This window comes from Bos taurus, chromosome 22 (genome assembly GCF_002263795.3).
Source record: "Bos taurus isolate L1 Dominette 01449 registration number 42190680 breed Hereford chromosome 22, ARS-UCD2.0, whole genome shotgun sequence".
Classification (NCBI taxonomy): domain Eukaryota; kingdom Metazoa; phylum Chordata; class Mammalia; order Artiodactyla; family Bovidae; genus Bos; species Bos taurus.
The window spans coordinates 48,905,853-48,923,339 of NC_037349.1; the positions used below are offsets into that span (position 1 = coordinate 48,905,853).

Below are 17,487 nucleotides of genomic sequence, written 5' to 3' on the forward strand. Positions count from 1 at the left end.
GAGGAGGCTTCCCTGGTGGCTCAGTGGTAAAGAATCTGCCTGCCAATGCAGGAGACACGGTTTCAATCCATGATAAGGGAAGATCCCACATGCCGCAGAGCAACTAAGCCCGTGAGCCACAACTACCGAGCCTGTGCACCCTAGAGCCTGTGCTCTGCAACACAGTCTACCGCATGAGAAGCCCGTGCGCCACCTAGACAGCAGCCCCCAACCTCCACAACTCGAATAAGGCCCTCGTGGCAGTGAAGACCCAGGACAGCCAAAAATAAACAAACAAAACAAAATATATATGTGTATATATATATATAATATACACACACACGCACTGATTCCAAGTAAGGATTCCTACTGCTACATGTGCACGCTGTCATGTGGGAAGAAAGAAGATTCCTAACAAAGGAGTCCCTATAAAACACCAGCAGAAATTGTAGAACTCCTAGAAGCATTCCAGCTTTCAAAGGAGCTTGCAGGGTCACCAAAGGGGCCACACCTCCTAACAAGGAGAGACACCCTGGCCAGCAAGGCCACCAAGGCTGCACTCGGGCACAGCTGCCGTTCTCAGGCCTGACAGCACCTCCTTCCTGACAGCGCCACCCTGTACAGCGGAAGAACTCTAGTGGGCTGACTAAACATAAGGGGCTGAAAAGAGAGCCCTCAGGGTGGCTGACAAAAGAGAAAAGCTTCTCATTCCTGCATCAAGGAATGGAAAATAATTAAGCACTTCCACGAGTCCTCCCATTTAGGGTGAGACTCCCTATCCAAACTGGTTACTTAGGTGTTCCTGGGCAAGGGACTGTCCCAAACTGTTAAAAATGTCACCAGGTCTTGCGAGCTTTGCGGCCGCCATGCCCCAAGAAGCTACTGCGTACTTTCTCCCGTCACTCAGCCCATACAACATCGGGGAGCCTATGCAGGGGAAGCCTGGCACATGGACATGCTCCCATGCAGGGGATGGAGACACCTATCGGCATTCATAGAACACCTTCAGAGGGTGGACAGAAGCTTTCCCCATTAGGACTGAAAAGGGAATAGATGGATCCGAGTTTCTGCTTACAGAGAGAGCTGTGAGATCACAAAGCTTACAGAATGATACCAGACCTTCTTTCACTGCCAAGGTGACCCAACAGGCTTCCTCAGCTCTAGGTATTCACGACCACCTCCACTCTTCCTGGAGGCCCCAATCCTTAGGCAAGGCAGAAAAAGCAAATCATGTTCTAAAAAGAAGGCGTCCAAGAAAAAAAAAGGAGACACTTGCTAAGCTATGCCAAGACACTTCAGAAATCTGAGTCTCCCTTTTGCCTGTAGCCTTTCTATGGACGAGGATGGCCCTAAAGGGAATTTTAAAATTTAGCCCATTTGAAATGACCTATGGGAAGGCCTTTGTGAGTTCAGATCTCATTTGATGAGGAAAGCCACAAATTAATCTTGAGCCAAGTTCAAAGCGCCCTCCAAGAATATGGAAACAAAGTGCTGCCCACCCCACAGAGAAAGGTCAGCATATACACTACTACATATAAAATAGATGGCCAATGGGAATTTTCTGTATGACTCAGGGAACTCAAACTGGGACTCTGTAACAACCTAGAGGGGTAGGAAGAGGTGGGAGGTGAAAGGGAGGTTCAGGAGGGAGGGGACGTAGTATATCCATTGCTGGTTCATGTTGATATATGACAGAAATTAACACAATATTGTAAAGCAATTATCCCTCGATTAAAAATAAATAAATTAAAAAAAAAATTCTTTAAAGTAAAAAAAAAAAAAAGGGAAAGGTTGAAGTCTCCATCCACTCAGGGCACTCTGTCCTACTAAAAACCTGGAAGGAAGGGTCCCTGAGGACCAGATACAACAAAACGGAAGGGACCATATCAAGCGTTCCGAAGTACCCCATCTGCTGTCAACCTATGGGGAAGTACTACTTGGGTTCATATCTAGAACAAAACCTGTATCTTATAAGTCCCAACAGGAACCAGAAGAGACCTACTCCTGCGAGTCCATGGAAGACTTCAGACACCTGTTCAAGAGAACAGGTAAGTGACTGCTTGTGGCTGTGGTGGGTTGGCCTAGTCATCCTTGTGTTTCTTGACTATCGTGCTCTTATTCTGCCACTTTTCAGGAGCCACTCCCCCAGTAAACATCTTTACCTCTGCTAGGTCTGAAATACGAAAATAGAGTAATATGATGCCAAAGGCATCATATTCCTGGTAGGACTTCTGATGATGGTCATGGCTCAAGAGGAATGAGAAAATCATGCTTTAATAAACAAATATAAAATAGTTGCCAGGGGAGAAAACGTAGTTAATTGTTGGGCCTACCGTAAAAACCCTGGCTTACAACCGTCATTACAGGTACAAACAGGTACATACAATAGGAGTTTTACCAGTCCCATGAGTTTCCAACACATGGAAACCATCTCCTCACCAACCCCAACCAATACAACTGTAACAGACAATATCTCTATCAGGCCCAATACCTTGTTCGTGTTTAACTCTTTTTAAAAAAGTGACATAACTTTTCTGTTAATCATGGCTACTTTTTTTTTTTTTTTGGTGGCACCATATGTAGGAATCTTAGTTTCCTGACCAGGGATCGAACCCATGCCCCTTGCATTGGAAGCACACAGTCTTAACCACTGGACCTCCAGGGAAGTCCCAATCATGGCTACTTTTGTTACCCAGAAAAGTAGTCATCTTCCAATTCAAGCTGGTGGAATAGAAGGACATGCGCTCATCTCCTGTGAGAGGACCAAAATTGCAACTAGCTGTTGCAATTGACAGGAAGACACTGGAACCCACCAAAAAAAGATACCCCACATTCAAAGACAAAGCAGCCACCGCAAGATGGTAGGAGGGATGCAATCACGATAAAATTAAATGCCATATTCACCAGGTAGGTGACCCGCTGATTGGAAAACAATAATACCAAAGAAGCTCTCACACTGTTGTGAAGGTTCTGAACCCCACATCAGGCGTCCTAGCCTGGGGATCTGACAAAGGGACTGGGAATCCCCAGGTAATCTGCCCTTGAGGATCAGCAGGATTTGATTATAGGACTTCCAGAGGACTGGGGGAAACAGACTCCAGTCTTGGAGGGCACAAACAAAATTTTGCACACACCAAGACCACAGGAGAGGAGCAGTGACCCCACAGAAGACTGAACCAAAACTACCTGCCAGTGTCTGAGGGCCTCCTCTGGGTCGGCAGGGGCTCACCACAGGGTATGGGGGGCACTGGAAGGTCCCCCTTGGCATAAACCCTCTTGAGTTCACCATTAACCCTACCATAGAGCCACAGACCCCAGGGCTGGGTTGCCTCAGGGCAAACAATGACCAGGGAGGGAATGCAACCCCACCCATCAGCAGATAAATGGATTAAAGCTTTACTGAGCAAGGCCCTGCTCACCAGAGCAAGACCCAGTTTTTCCCATCACCAGTCCCTCCCATCAAGAAGCTTACACAAGCCTATTAGCCTTATTCATCAGAGGGCAAACAGAAGATGCAAGAAGAAGCACAGTCTCATAGCAGCTAAAACAAAATCCGTATTACAGAAAGTTAACCATGATGAAAAAGCAGAAAGGTATGTCCCAGATGAAGGGACAAGACAAAATTCAAGAAAAACAACTAAATGAAGTGGAGATAGGCAACATTCTAGAAAAAGAATTCAGAATAGTGACAGTGAAGATGATCCAGGATCTCAGGAAAAGAATGGAGACAAAGATTGAGAAGATGCAACAAAGGTTTACCAAAGACCTACAAGGACTAAAGAACAAACAAACAGAGATAAATAATACACTAGAAGGAATCAACAGCAAACTAACTGAAGCAGAAGAATGGATAAACGACCTGGAGGACAGAATGTTGGGAATCACTGCCACAGAACAGAAAATAGAAAAAAGAATGAAAAGAAATGAAGACAGCCTAAGAGACCTATGAGACAACATTAAACACACTAACATTTGCATTATAGGGGTCCCAGAAGGAGAAGAGAGAGAGAAAGGACCTGAGAAAATATTTGAAGAGATAATATCTGAATTATCTCTGGGCTTCCCTGGTGGCTCAGAGGTTAAAGCGTCTGCCTGCAATGTGGGAAACCTGGGTTCGATCCTTGGGTCGAGAAGATCCCCTGGAGAAGGAAATAGCAACCCACTCCAGTATTCTTGCCTGGAAAACCCCATGGACGGAGGAGCCTGGTGGGCTACAGTCCACGGGGTCACAAAGAGTCGGACACGACTGAGCGACTTCACTTTGACTATCTGAATAATTCCCTAACATGGGAAAGAAAATAATCAAGCAAGTCCAGGAAGCACAGAGTCCCAGGAAGGATAAACCCAAGGAGGAACACACTGAGACACAAAGTACTCAAACTGACAAAAATTAAAAACAGAGATAAAATATTAAAAGCAACAAGGGAAAAATGACAACATACAAAGGAACTCCCATCAGGCTATCAGCTGATTTCTCAACAGAAACTCTACAAGCCAGAAGGGAATGGCTTGATATATTTAAAGTGATGAAAGGGAAGAACCTACAACCAAGAATACTCTACCCAGAAAGATGCTCTTTCAGATTTGATGGAGAAATCAAAAGCTTTCCAGACAAGCAAAAGTTAAGAGAATTCAGCACCATCAAACCACCTTTACAACAAAAATGCTAAAGGAACTTCTCTAGGCAGGAAATACAAGGGAAGGAAAAGACTTACAGAAAATAAACCCCAAACAACTAAGAAAATAGTAATAGGATCATACGTATTGATAATTACCTTAAATGTAAATAGATTAAATGCACCAACCAAAAGACAGAGACTGGCTGGATGAATGAAAACATGTGCATGGATGCACTTCCACTTACCACATCATTCTGCTTGACCCCCCCCCAAATTGCATGTAATTATTTTATATTGTTATAAAATTTCATTATGGCTTGCAATTATCTTTTATTTTTTGTCTGGCTATTGATTGTGAAAACTGATAAATACCTTCTATTGTGACCGTGCAACTATTACTCACTTAATACCATTGTATCATGATTGGTGGACAGAAAAATAACAGAACTCTATATCACCAAAACTGGGATCTAACAGAAAAACCTGTAATCACCGATATTAAAATCCAGATGCATATCAGAATTATCTTGAAATTTTTTTAAAAAATAAAATGCCTAGGTATCGCTTTTTTCCTCCAGAGCTCCGGAAGTGTTTCTAATGAGCAGTCATGTTTAAAAACAACTGGACTATGTGATGATCTCTTACTTTTATCTAGCTTGTTTCAATTTTCTATTTCATATTCAGTGCTTCCATTTCATTTAGTTTATGTTTCCCAATTTCTCCATCTCTTTTTTTTTACATTCTTTCTCAAGCCTTTATCAAGTGTAGTAGAAAAGCTTTTGTATATATAAATATGTATAATACATATATTTCAGAAAACTTATCAATTTTTGCCTAACTAAAAAAATTATGATATTTTGATTCCACTTGTTTGACTTAGTATGCATAGAAGGCTAGATTTATAATTAATAAAGATTGCAACAAGCAACAAAGATTTACTGTATAGCATAGGGAACTACATGGACCCCTACGTGTCCATGGGGTCGCAAAGAGTTGGACACGACTGAGCAACTTCATTTTCACTTTCACAGGGAACTACAGTCAACATCTTGTAATAATCTATGATGAAAAAGAATTTCAAATATATGTGTATTTGCATAATTGAATCACCTTGCTGTGCACCTGAAACATGGTACGTCAACTATACTTCAACAAAATATCTATATCACACACACACAAAAGGCAGGCATGCTTCCAGCACCACTACACTGCTACTGGTTCTCTCGGCTATGGAGAGCCTCTTCAGAACAATCCCTGGGCACCAGATGGTAACATAAGCACAGCGTTTAGGAAGCCAGACCCAAACTGCATTCCCACAAATGCCTCCACTCTCTGTGTTTAGAATGAAGCCCTGACCCCAGGTGTATACAAGATAGGGATGGAACGGACTAAGCCTGGGGCTGGAAAGTGTCAGGCTCTATGGAAGCCGTGGGTTAAAACCTTCTCACTACATCATCTCATCTAAGCCAAGGGCATGGAATACTCCCAGATGTAACTATCTGGAGTATACGAATGGGCCCTTGTCTCTGCACTGCGTTCATAACTTTTCCCTTCCATGGATCTAGATGGCTGCTTCCTGGCTAAATTCTTCTATCCCCATTTTTTTTTTCTTGGCATGCGGCATGTGACACAACCGAGCATGCAAGTGTGTGGAATCTTAGTTCCCCGATCAGGGATCAAATCCACGCCTCCTGCTCTAAGTGCAGCGTCTTAACCATCGACTACCAGGGAAGTCCCTATTCTCAGATCTCTGATTGCACCTTCAGGATATGTCTGGAGAGCAGCACTCCCCAGAGTAAGCGCCCAAAGACAAGGTACTCCAGGGTAATCCCGCCCCTATATATGCTTATCCTTATAAAACGTGTGCACAGGGGAGCTTGTACATTAGGACATTTGGTTCTATTCACAGTCACAATACAGAAAAATATTTAATATCATCCCAGGAGGGTTATTGAATTAATACTGGCAGGGGCAGGACTGGCAGGTGGATTAGCAGCTGCTTGAGAGGCTGCGCCTACCATGAGGTAACCCTAGAAATCCTAACCTGCACTTTAGGCAACCCAGCCCAGACCACTGGCAATGCCCTAAGTAGACTTTCAACTTCTTTCAACTCACTGGCCAACGTTGTTGTGGACAATAGATTAGCCTTGGATCACTTGCTGGCCAAGCAGGGTGGCGTCTGTGTGGTCATAAACGAAACCTACTGCACCTATATCAACAATTCAGGCCAGACTGAGGTGGACATCACAAAGATTTATGAGAGACTTCCCTGGTGGTCCAGTGGCTAAGACTTCAAGCTCCCAATGCAGGGGGCCTGGGTTTCATCCCTGGTCAGGGAACTAGATCCCACATGTCACAACTAAGATCCTGTGTACCACAACTAAGACCCAGTGCAGCCAAATAAACATTTTTTTAAAGGACTTATAACAAGTATCATGGTTCCACCGCTACAACCAGGGAGTAGACCGTAATGCCATCTGGTCCACCATCAAGAGCACCCTCCCTAGGCTTACTTGGTTCCTTATGTGGACCCCAAGTAAAGATCATACTCCTCCTCCTCCTCCTCTTTGGACCCTGCCTCTTTAACCTCCTGGGAAAGTTCATGTCTTCCAGGTTACAGCAGTTCCACATCAAAATGATGGTTAGCAGAGGATTCCAGCTCATACCACCCTCTGACTTAAAATAAGAAGCTACCCTGCCCTTGGGACCCCTATACCAGACATCCAGAAACTTTTACTACCTGACAGACAGGGTCAATGCCCCTACTCAACCCTGAAATAGCTACAGAAAACAGATTATTGTCCTTCTACTTCCCGTAAGAATATGGGAGTAAGAGACTTCCTTGGTGGTCCAGTGGCTAAGACTCCCTGCTTCCAAGGCAGGGGGCCCGGGTTCAATCCCTGGTCAGGGAACTAGATCCCACATGCCACAACTAAAATCTGGCGCAGCCAAACAAATAAGTAAATATTAAGAACACAGGAGGGAGGGAGGTTCAAAACGGAGGGGACTTACGTATACCTATGGTTGGTTCATGTTGATGTTTGGCAGAAACCAAATAAATTCTGCAAAGCAATTATCCTTCAATGAAAACAAATTTGAAATTGAAAAAAAAAAAAAGAATATAGGAGAAAATCTCTGATGGGGAATGACAGGAGGGAAAGGGCAGCACACAACCACGAGATATTGAAGGGGCGCAGCTGTTGGTTGGGATGCGATTAAGATCAAATGGAACCGGCTGAAATCAGTCTTCCAGAATGGCCTGGTCATTGGCCTTCAGCTCATTATACTTTCATGGTAATACTCAAAATCACTCCCCCTTATGCCATGATAGTTCCCAGATGGTTGTAAAAGGCCAAAAAGCGGGCAGTGGCCCAATTCCTGGAAAAATCCCCCCTTCTCCGAAACAACAAGAATATTCCTCCCACTTGTTAATACATGAAATTACTTGGCCCATAAACATCCACGACCCCCATCCCCCAGGGCTGCTCTCACTTTCCGAGGGTCAGCATTCTGACTATGGAGTAAGTGCATTGCGCTAAATAAACTTACCTCTGCTTTTCTCTGGCTCCATCCTGAATTCTCTCCTGCGAAGAAGCAAGGACCCTCACTTGGCGGTGGTCTGTTCTAAGGACTCCTGCGGGTCCCGGGACGTGACACTTTCCTCTCCTGCAACAGTGAGAGGCCTCTGCCCTCCCCGTGGAGTCTGACTGGGGCTGGGCGGGGATGGGCTCTAACTCCAAGGGTCTCTAGGAAGGCATGAGGCTGAGGCCCTCTCTAGAACAGGCTAGCGGGCACGTGGACAACACAGCCCACCGGGGACCCAAATAGGGTCCCCCTCAGAGTCCCCAGCCTCAACACAGCATTAGCGGGGGGACGCCTGGATACACCTGTCTAGGCCCTGGGAAGGTCAGGGCTGTACAGGCCCTCAGGGGCCATTTGTCCCTCCCCCGCCACCAGGCCCTGAGGCCTGCAAACCTTCCAACAGGAGGTAAGTGGAACTTCTGGCCTGTGTGCTCTGTGTGAGTCCAAAAGCCAGAAACACAAGCTGCTGGGCAACGAGTACAGCGTGTTGATTCGGTCATGGATCCATCCGCTCCGTGGGCTGCACCGGGCGGTTTACTTGCCTCCCGGGAGCTCACAGGCCAGCCCAGAGAAGGAAGAGGAAACTCCTCGTGCGGGCTCTGTTCTAGACACACGTCCTCTCATTTCAGCCTCCCAGGAAGGGATTCCACCCCACACCCCCCATCTTGTGGGACACGAAGCAGAGACTTGCAGGTAAGTCTTACCGGTAAGGGGTTTCCTGCCTCCAGCCCTTCTGCTCCTGTCACTGGGGGGGTGTCCTCTTTGGTCCCATGGCTGGCCACCATCTGGAGTCCCACCAGCCCCCTGTATGCCTGGAGGTGGAATTCTGGGCATGGGAACAAAGTCTAGACCCGCTGAAGAATGGGGATCAGGGAGAGCTGACGAGGGCTGGAAGTGAGGTGCCCAGCTTCGGTCAGAGGAGAGGGACAGAGGGGTAACGCCACCTGGGAAGAACAAGGGGCAGGACGGGCAGTGGGTTAGGCTCAGGCTCTGGGGACAGCTGCTGAGAGAGGGCAATGGCTGGGCTCCTGGCGCGTTCGCAGTGGGCTCTCTGTGGGGGTGGGTGAGGTCCTGCCTTGTCAAGCTGAGATGCATGCAACAGTTCAGAGCAGGGTGGACGGGTGGACATGCAGGGGGGATGTGTGGTGCCTCCTCTGGCCAGTGCAGGGCTCAGGTGGCCCCAATCCTGGGCCAGTGTCTGGCAGCTTCTTGCTCTGCTCAGACAGACAGCAGGCGGCCTCAGAGAGGCGACAGGTTCAAATCCTGACACCAGCATCCCACATCTGTGTGGCCTCGGGCGGGTGTTCACGTGGACAGCAAGAGTACTAGGCACCAGGGTGACTCCACGCCACAGACACGGACGAGAAAGGCCCGTGTGGATACCCTACAGTGGTTGGTAGTTGTCTTCCTGGTACCTGCTGGGCATGCCCAGGCCTGCATCTTCCCCTCCCCTTGCCATCACCTTGCCCCAGATGACAGATGGGGAAATAGCCTGGCCCAAGACCACAGGAAGTCTGCACCAGAAGCTATCTAGCTTCCTGCCCCTCGGTGTCCTGGGCCCACAGGGAACACCAGGCAGGCACTGGGCTCAGGGCATAGAGGAAGATCAGACCTGCCCCCAGGGAGGCCTGCCTGTGAGTGTTCAGCCCTGTCCCCGCTTCACCCCGTCCTCATTTCAGCCCTCCATCCTCACACCCTCCCTGTCCTCGGGCACAACACCCACTCTGGGCACTGCCACCGTCTTGGAAGCCTTCATCCACCCCCAAGTCCCCTGAACCCAGGGCTGCTGCAGGGAGGCATGGGCGGGGGCGTGAAGGCCAGTGGCTCCTTTATTCCATCCAGCTCAACTGCAGCCGGACCAGGCTGGGAGTACAGCTCGAGGGAGGCTGTAACCACCATGGGTCAGCCTGACCTCAGACAGATACCCAGAGGCAGCGTGGGTCTCCGGGGCAGGAGGAAGGGCACGTGTCGCCAATGTGTCTGCTGCCACTGAGGGCAGGACCCCTCAGAACCCCAAAGACGTGAGAGGAACGTGAAGCAAGTGACAGAGAGGCAGAGAGGCAGAGAGGAAGAGAGGGAGGTGTCGGGATGCTGAGCAGGGTCTAAGCCAAGACTCCCGGCCGCCTTATGTCTGGACCAGGCCTGGAGCCCCAGGTGGGACTCTGTGCCCAAGACCCAGGCCCAGCCTACCTCCAGTCGTTGTCCCCAGCCAGGTGAGCAGAGAGGCCCAGGTGGAGAGAGAAAGAAAGAGAGAGGGCAAGAGTGCCCTGGCAGATTGCCGTGATCCGGTCTGTGTGGGTGCTCGATGCTAAGGTAGGGGAGGTGTGGTCCTTGGGCTCTGCGTGGGTGCCCCCCAGCATGTGTGTACTGGGGTGCCTCATCTGCCCCCGCGTCACCCCAGGTTTTAGATCTGTGACACATGTGTTACACAAATGGGATCCATCTGTACCAGCAGCAACAACCTCCCCGCAACCACAGGCTTGATCCACTTTCCATGCCAGCTTCCACATCCACCTCATTGGGGTCCTGCACATGGACTCGACTGTGGGTGTTTCAGGTCACCCAGTGCCCCCCTCCCCATTAAGGATTCTTGCTAGGAGGACGCCCATGAGCAGAGGGACATACCTGGGGAGTGCATTGAGGCCCCTCTGGGAGCGCCGTGCACGTCTGCCACTAGGATCATGGATGTGGCTCTGGGCCTTGGCTCCTCACCTGGAAAACAAGGAACAACACTGTGCACACCTCACGGGGTCAGGAGAATAAAAGGTCATGGGAGACTGCCCATAAGGCCAAGCTCAGCGTTGGCCGGGGCACAGCAAGAGCCGTGTTTCTTGGGTTTCTTTTTGGGTTGCTAAAATTGTCATGTGCCTGTTCTGTCCCCCCAGGGGCTAGGCCAGCTCAGTGTGGGGTCCCACTGCTGGCAATGTGCGCCCCACCCCCCGCCCCCCGCCACAAACCACCAAGGAGGGGACTTCCTAGGATGGGGGTTTTTCTGGGGGAGGCAGCCAGGTGCCTATCTCCTGAGGACTGGAGGTCTGTGTGCATCTCCCCCTGGGTTGATGTGAGGTGACCCAGTGTCCGAGGGTAAAAACCTTCCACACCTGAGTCCCAACAGCCCCAAGCAAACCCAGGTCAGGCCCCTCTGGGTGTGGGGGCCCCCAGGGGGCTGTGGTGGTGGGGCCGACACGGCTGTGCCTGTCTGTCCGCCTGTCCCTCCACAACAAAGCCCCCAGGGGCTCCTTTCTGCACCAGTGTTCATGCCCACTGGCTCCTCCCCCTGGCCCTGGAGCCCTTCTCTGCACAATCCAGACCCCTCTCCCTGCTAAAGAGTACCCAGAACCCCCGAAGCTGGTCATGGGCAAAATAGGCTCTCAAAAGCACCGCCAGGCCCCTAGGCCTGCCAGATGAATTCCAAGGCTCCCAGGTTGCCCCCCTCTCCCCCTGCTACCTTTCATTCGCAGAAAGTAATCTGCAAATACTTTCCAGAAAAGCCTCTGGCTGGTTCTGGGTCAAATTTACTGCCCTGGACATTAGGGCAGAGAGAGGAGATCCAAGGTTCATCTCCCAGACCAGCCCCTGGTCCCAGCAACAGCCCAGGAGAGGGGTCTCCTCACTCCTTCATCCTCCCCCTCCTCCCTCTACAGTCCAAGAATTGGGTTCTTCTCTACACTCCCAAAGGCGATACTGTCTTTTAGGATGGAATCACCATGAAGAGCCAGTAAGCAGTGTGCAGAGGTGTCCCTGGTAGGGAGACACCGACACCAGTGTTCCCAGGCCCAAGAGAAGGCCTAACCACCTCCAGGGACTCACAGGGGGGAAATGTCATTATTTCTGCTCATCAGTTTGCTCGTTTTAGACTTAATAATTTGTTCAGAAATGTATATTGAGCCCCACTGAGCGCCACTACCTGCAATGTGGGAGACCCAGGTTCGATCCCTGGGTCGGGAAGATCCCCTGGAGAAGAAAATGGCAACCCACTCCAGTATTCTTGCCTGGAGAATCCCATGGACAGAGGAGCCTGCCAGGCTGCAGTCCATGGGGTCGCAAAGAGTTCCACATGACTGAGTGACTAAGACACACAAGCGCCGAGGTAGGGTACGCAGAGCAGCCTGGGGGTTTCTGACAGTTTGGGGATACCAGCTTTTAGCTGGCCAGAGGGACCCAGAGCTTTCTTCCACCCAGTGGGTTTGTTCTGGTCTCTGCCAGGCACCCAAAGCCCCTCTGGGCAGACAGTGCTCTGGACACAGTTCTGAGAACCCTGCATTCCAACCCTCCCTGGGCCACTTCCTAGCGGTTCTGCCTTTGGGCCAGTGCCCTCTCCTCTCTGGGCACTGCCTCCCTCTGGAAGAGGAGGACAAGGTAATGCCTGGCCCCCGAGGTAGAGGACAGGACAGAGCCCATACAGGCAGCATCTGGGACATGGCGAGTGCCCAGTGACCCAGCACCCCATGGATTTCCGCTCCCACCCTGTGCAGGAAGCTGAAGGCAGGCTCAGCACCCCGTGCTTGCTCCCCTTGACGAGACCAGCCCAAAGTCCACTCCTCCAGGCCTTGATTTCCCCAGCTGTGAAGGGGCAAGACAGAATTACAGGGGCCCTGCCATGGCACAGAACGTGAACAGGAAATGCCCATTTCACCCCATGCCCAACGAAGCCCAGCTCCTTGCCCCTGGAGGGCATCAGGTTTTCCCATGAGGTAAGATATCCAGATGCCTGCCTGCCCAGCAGGCACAGGGGCAGGGTCTGGGTGGCAGAGGGAGGGGTGGGGGCAGAGCCCTTCCGCACCCTCTGCCCTCTGAGTGACCCTAGATTATCTACTCCAGACAGCTCCTTCCGCCAGCTCTGCCCTCTGGCTACTGCTTATCTCCCTGATAAATGGCCCCACTGTCCTGCCAGAGGAAGAGCTGTCTGTGTCCTTCAGAGCCCTCCCGGCTCCGGCAGGGCCCCATCGGTGAGGACCTGGGCCTCGGCACGTCGGCATGGTGGCCAGAGAGAGATCCCAGGCCACTGACCCAAGTCCTGCCAGTTGGGTTGGGGGCTCCGGCCCCAGGGAGGTGGCTGTCTCGCTGCCAGCTATCTTTCTGGGGGGACTCTGGTTTGAAGCATGAGAAAGGCCAGGTTTTGGTGAGTTTGAGTGGGCAAGGCCCTGATCTCACAGGCACTCACCATCCTCTCCCAGGGCCCCCAGCCCCTGCATGCCCCCCACCTGACACGCACGTAGCAGCGGGACACCCCAGCCGTGACCTGGCAGCAGAGACGGGCAGCTTTGATCTGCATGTGACCCTAATGTGACCGTTGGCAGATGCTGGCTGGGGGCTGGATCCCGCGTACAGGCCGTGAAGGGGGGCAGACATGAGCAGGGACATGTCTGCCGGGTCCTGTGGCACCTCCCAGCTAGAACAGCTGCCTGAACACTGGTCCTGGGGAGGGGCGGGGGTGACTGGCCCAGGCCCCCAGCAGAACGACCAGAGTCTCCAGGGCCCTGCAGGACAGGGTCAGGTTGCGCCCCTTTGCTGACAGAGATGGGCTCAGACAGCACACATGGAGGACATGTCTTCCCTTCCCTTTGGTCCACGGCTGAACGTGGGTCCATTGATCCCGCGTTTCCTCTGGCTTCAGCCTGACGCCGATACAAGCAAAGGCAGGCTGTCTGTCCACGGCCAGATCCGCAGTGTTCAGCCAACCCTTGGCACGTAGCTGGCTCTGAAGAAATGTCTGTTGATGAATGAATCTTGGCTCCACACACATCTTTGATACTCTAGGTTCTGGCATCCAAACATAATGTTTCATTGAAAAAATTTCTTCACTTATTTGGTGCTGAGGTGGCTCCCAACACACAGCCAGGGTCACTGCTGTTGCTGTTCACGTCAGAGCCGCCCTGAACCGGCTGCTGCCAGTGACTTTGGGGACGAGGCGTGGGGGTGGTTACCTTTTAGGGTCCAGGGTAATCTTTGCAACATCCTCAGCTTGTGGGTATGAGAATGTATTTCAATCTTACTAGCTGACGTCTGTGCCTGAACTTAAATTTCTATTAATGGAAACACTGTGGTTTTTACATTTACTCATTATTCAACATACATTGACTAAGCACATGCTCTGGGCTCATGTGGGGTGAGACCGTGGGATCCAGTGGTGGCCATGAGAAACCCGGCCACTCTGGGTCCTGGGGGCCGCCGTCAGTGGGACTAGCCCACGATTAATTACAGGGTCCATGAGTGCTCTGAGGAGCAGTGTAGGGGGCTACAGGGACAGGCGCCAGGGGGCCTTGATCTGGAGGCTGGGAAAGCTACCCAGAGAGGAAGCTGGGAAGCCAACTCTGAAGAGTGAGTAGGCGTCAGCAAGTGAAAAGGAAGGGGACGTTTTCCAGACAGAACAACCTGGGCAAAGGCCAGATGGCCAGAGAGGCCATTAAACCCTGAGTGCTCACTGCAGCCGAGTTCCCGGGGAGGCTGGACCAGAGTACACAGGCCGTCTGGGGGCCAGCAAAGGGGAGGCACGGCAGGTCAAGCAGAACGAGCAGGAGGCCAGACGTGACTTTGAGAGATCCCTTTCTGCTGCTGGAAGTCGGTAAGGTAGGATTTCACAAACCCGAAGTTTGGAGCCAATCTCGCTATGGCCAGGGAGGCAGGTTTTTTTATTGCTCTCTGTCATCTCCTCCCGCTTGTCCAGACCACTGGACACTCCAGACCACTCTCAGAGGCAGGAGCCGGTCAGTATCCAATTCATTTCTGAGGGCCCAGCAGCCATCATAGGGTCAGATATATGGCAGCGGGTAAACAGAAGCCTCCTGAGTGAGGGCATGCACCAACCTGGCGCCCCACCCGTCTGCCCAGCACAGCCCGTGGAACTGCCCGCCAGGCCCTGACTCTACCCACTGGCTCGTGTCCTCGGCCAAGCAGGGCCGGGCCCTGCAGGACGTGCTGGACAGCAGGTCGCACATCCAGGAAGCGGGCTCCGTGCCTTTCCTCACGCTCCCATGCTGGCCGCCAGCCGGGGAAGCTCCAGCCCGGAAGCCCTCCCAGCATCAGGCTCAGGACTGCAGGCACCACACTGGGGCCAGATCAGGCCCAGCCTGGGCAGGCTGCAGAGGCCCAGGGTCCTGCCTGCCAAGACCACCCGGGGCCCCAGCGTCACCTCTCATAGCCAAGGTGGAGACAAGAGGTCCCGGGTGGGGTAGAGGTCAAAATGCAGGGAACTTTGGGCAGGACTGGAAGGCAGCAGCACAGCCCACTCAGGGAGAACTGCCCACCAGGTAACAGTGGGCCAGTTCAGCACAAGTGGACCAGAAGCAGTGAGCTCTCTGTTCCAGGAGGTGTGCAAGCAAGATCAGAAGCTGGAGGAGCCCCCAGGTCCTCTCTCCACCCTGCTGAAAGAACCCCTCACCAAGCATCCTCTCTCCAAAGAGCCCCAAAAGCCACCCCTCCTGCTCCCAGGGGACCACCACAGTGGCTGTGTGGCCTTGGCAACCCCTCCCCCAACCTCACTTGCCTCCTCTATGACACAGGCGTGGGCGAGCTCAGGAGGTGTTTTCCTTCCATTCTCTGCTCTCAGCACCACACAAGGATTAGCATTTATGCTCGACATCCATAAAACAAAAACATGAAAAGTTCCAAACCAATTAGTGAAAGCACAGGAAGGCACCTTAATTTCAGGACACAAAGAAATACCATCAGGCTCCCATGTTTTCCTTGTGGTAAAACTGATTGCTTCTTCAAAGGCCCTGGGCTGTCTGGAAGAGGGGGGAGGCCAATGTGGGAGGTCCCAGGACCCCCTCCTCTGCCCCCACACCCCTTTATACCTATACTGGAGCCCCCAGGGTGGGGCTGTGGGTCCAGCTCTGCTTCTGCCCGCTTGTGTGCACACACACACACACACACACACACACACACACACATACACACACACACACACACAATCCTCTTCTACTCCTGGGATCACAGGCCTCCTCTCCCCTTGTACTTCTGATGAAATCCAATCCCTGAGCATGACTGACAAGGCCCCTGGATCTGAACAAACCAGTGCCTCCACCCACTTCTTCACATCCCTCCCTCACTCTCTGCTCCTGGCCTTTGCACTTGATGTTCTTTCCTCCCAGAACTCTTTTCCCCTGGCTAAAGATATATGCATCCTTTGGGACTCAGCTTATATACCCCTTCCTCCAGGAAGTTCTCCCTGACCGCATCAAGCGTTACCAGGGCCACTTGGGAACAGCCCCTGCCACAGGCCTGCTTATTCTGACATGTTCTTCCTGGTCACATGTCTGTCACTTTCGTTGCCACTCAGTGTCTCAGAGCTCAGCACAAGGCCTGGCATAAAGAAAGTGTCCAGAAAGTGTTTGATGAATGAATGTCTGATCCCCCAAGTGCCCTCAGAATAACAAACTGGCCTTAACTAGATGTTCTGGTTCTCAGCTTGTTGTCAAACCCCAGAAGGACACAGCCTTGCCCTGAGCCTTGATGTAGGTCTGAGACTGGGGCTTCCTGCACCCTGGGATGGGAGGGTGTGTGCACCCAGAATTCCTTCCTAACGTGGTCCTTTTATTTAGGGATGGGCCAACCGAGGGCCCTCTGAGCAGGAAGCAGGAAGGAGAGCTGGCCCTCTGTTCTCCTACCCAATCCCCAATTTGGAGGATATGCAGCCTGTAATTTGGAAGGCTAATTCGGTCCAGGGTTGGAAGGGAGCGCTCTGTGTGCTCAATGATGCCACGCCCTCCCAGAGGAGGAAGCGTCCTCTCCTCTGCTCTCAGGCACAGGCCACGCTGCTCCAGTGGACCCCAAGGCCTGGGCGGAGCCCCCAGAGCACTGGGTAGACAGCCCTCAGCCAGAGGGGAAGGCGAGAGGGAGAACCCTGGGGTCCAGTCCCCTTGGCCACTGACTGCCCAGACAGGGGTTACCTTTGTCAGCGGGCCTCAGACATCAAAAAGAACTAGTGGAGGGTCAGCAAGGACCAGGGTCCGAGAGTGCCCCAGACGGCCACTCCAGAGAAACAGCAGGGAGACGGGGACTGTGAGGACCTGGCTCAGAAGCCACACTCCGCAGCGACTCCTCACTCCTGCTGCTGTCTGAGCCGGCACAGAGTCACTCAACATCCCTCCAGCGTGCTGGGCCAGCATGTCGTTTCCAGCCGCGGGACACTGTTCACCTCCTCCCCTGGGAAGCCGTCTCTGACCACCAGGCTGGATCAAGAGCCGCTTCTGGACTCCCACTGTGCTTCCCACTTCATGGCACTGGGTGTTCTGCCTTAGAGGCACTTCCCCCATCAGAATATGGGCTCAGTTAGAAAGGGCTCAGAATATGGGCCTGGTTGTGG

At 51.9% G+C, this 17,487-nt stretch overlaps 2 long non-coding RNA genes across 2 annotated transcripts; one reads left to right on the forward strand and one right to left on the reverse strand.

The window, feature by feature from the left end:
• Nucleotides 1-827: 827 nt before the first annotated feature.
• Nucleotides 828-10,812, forward strand: LOC132343515 (uncharacterized). The gene is made up of 4 exons (XR_009492397.1): nucleotides 828-1,491; nucleotides 1,955-2,027; nucleotides 8,810-8,873; nucleotides 9,403-10,812. It is a non-coding gene; the product is annotated as an uncharacterized lncRNA (long non-coding RNA).
• On the reverse strand, nucleotides 8,144-10,894 carry LOC132343516 (uncharacterized). The gene is made up of 3 exons (XR_009492398.1): nucleotides 10,806-10,894; nucleotides 8,885-9,124; nucleotides 8,144-8,182 (listed from the first exon to the last, which is right to left on the reverse strand). It is a non-coding gene; the product is annotated as an uncharacterized lncRNA (long non-coding RNA).
• Between the last annotated feature and the right edge of the window lie 6,593 nt (nucleotides 10,895-17,487).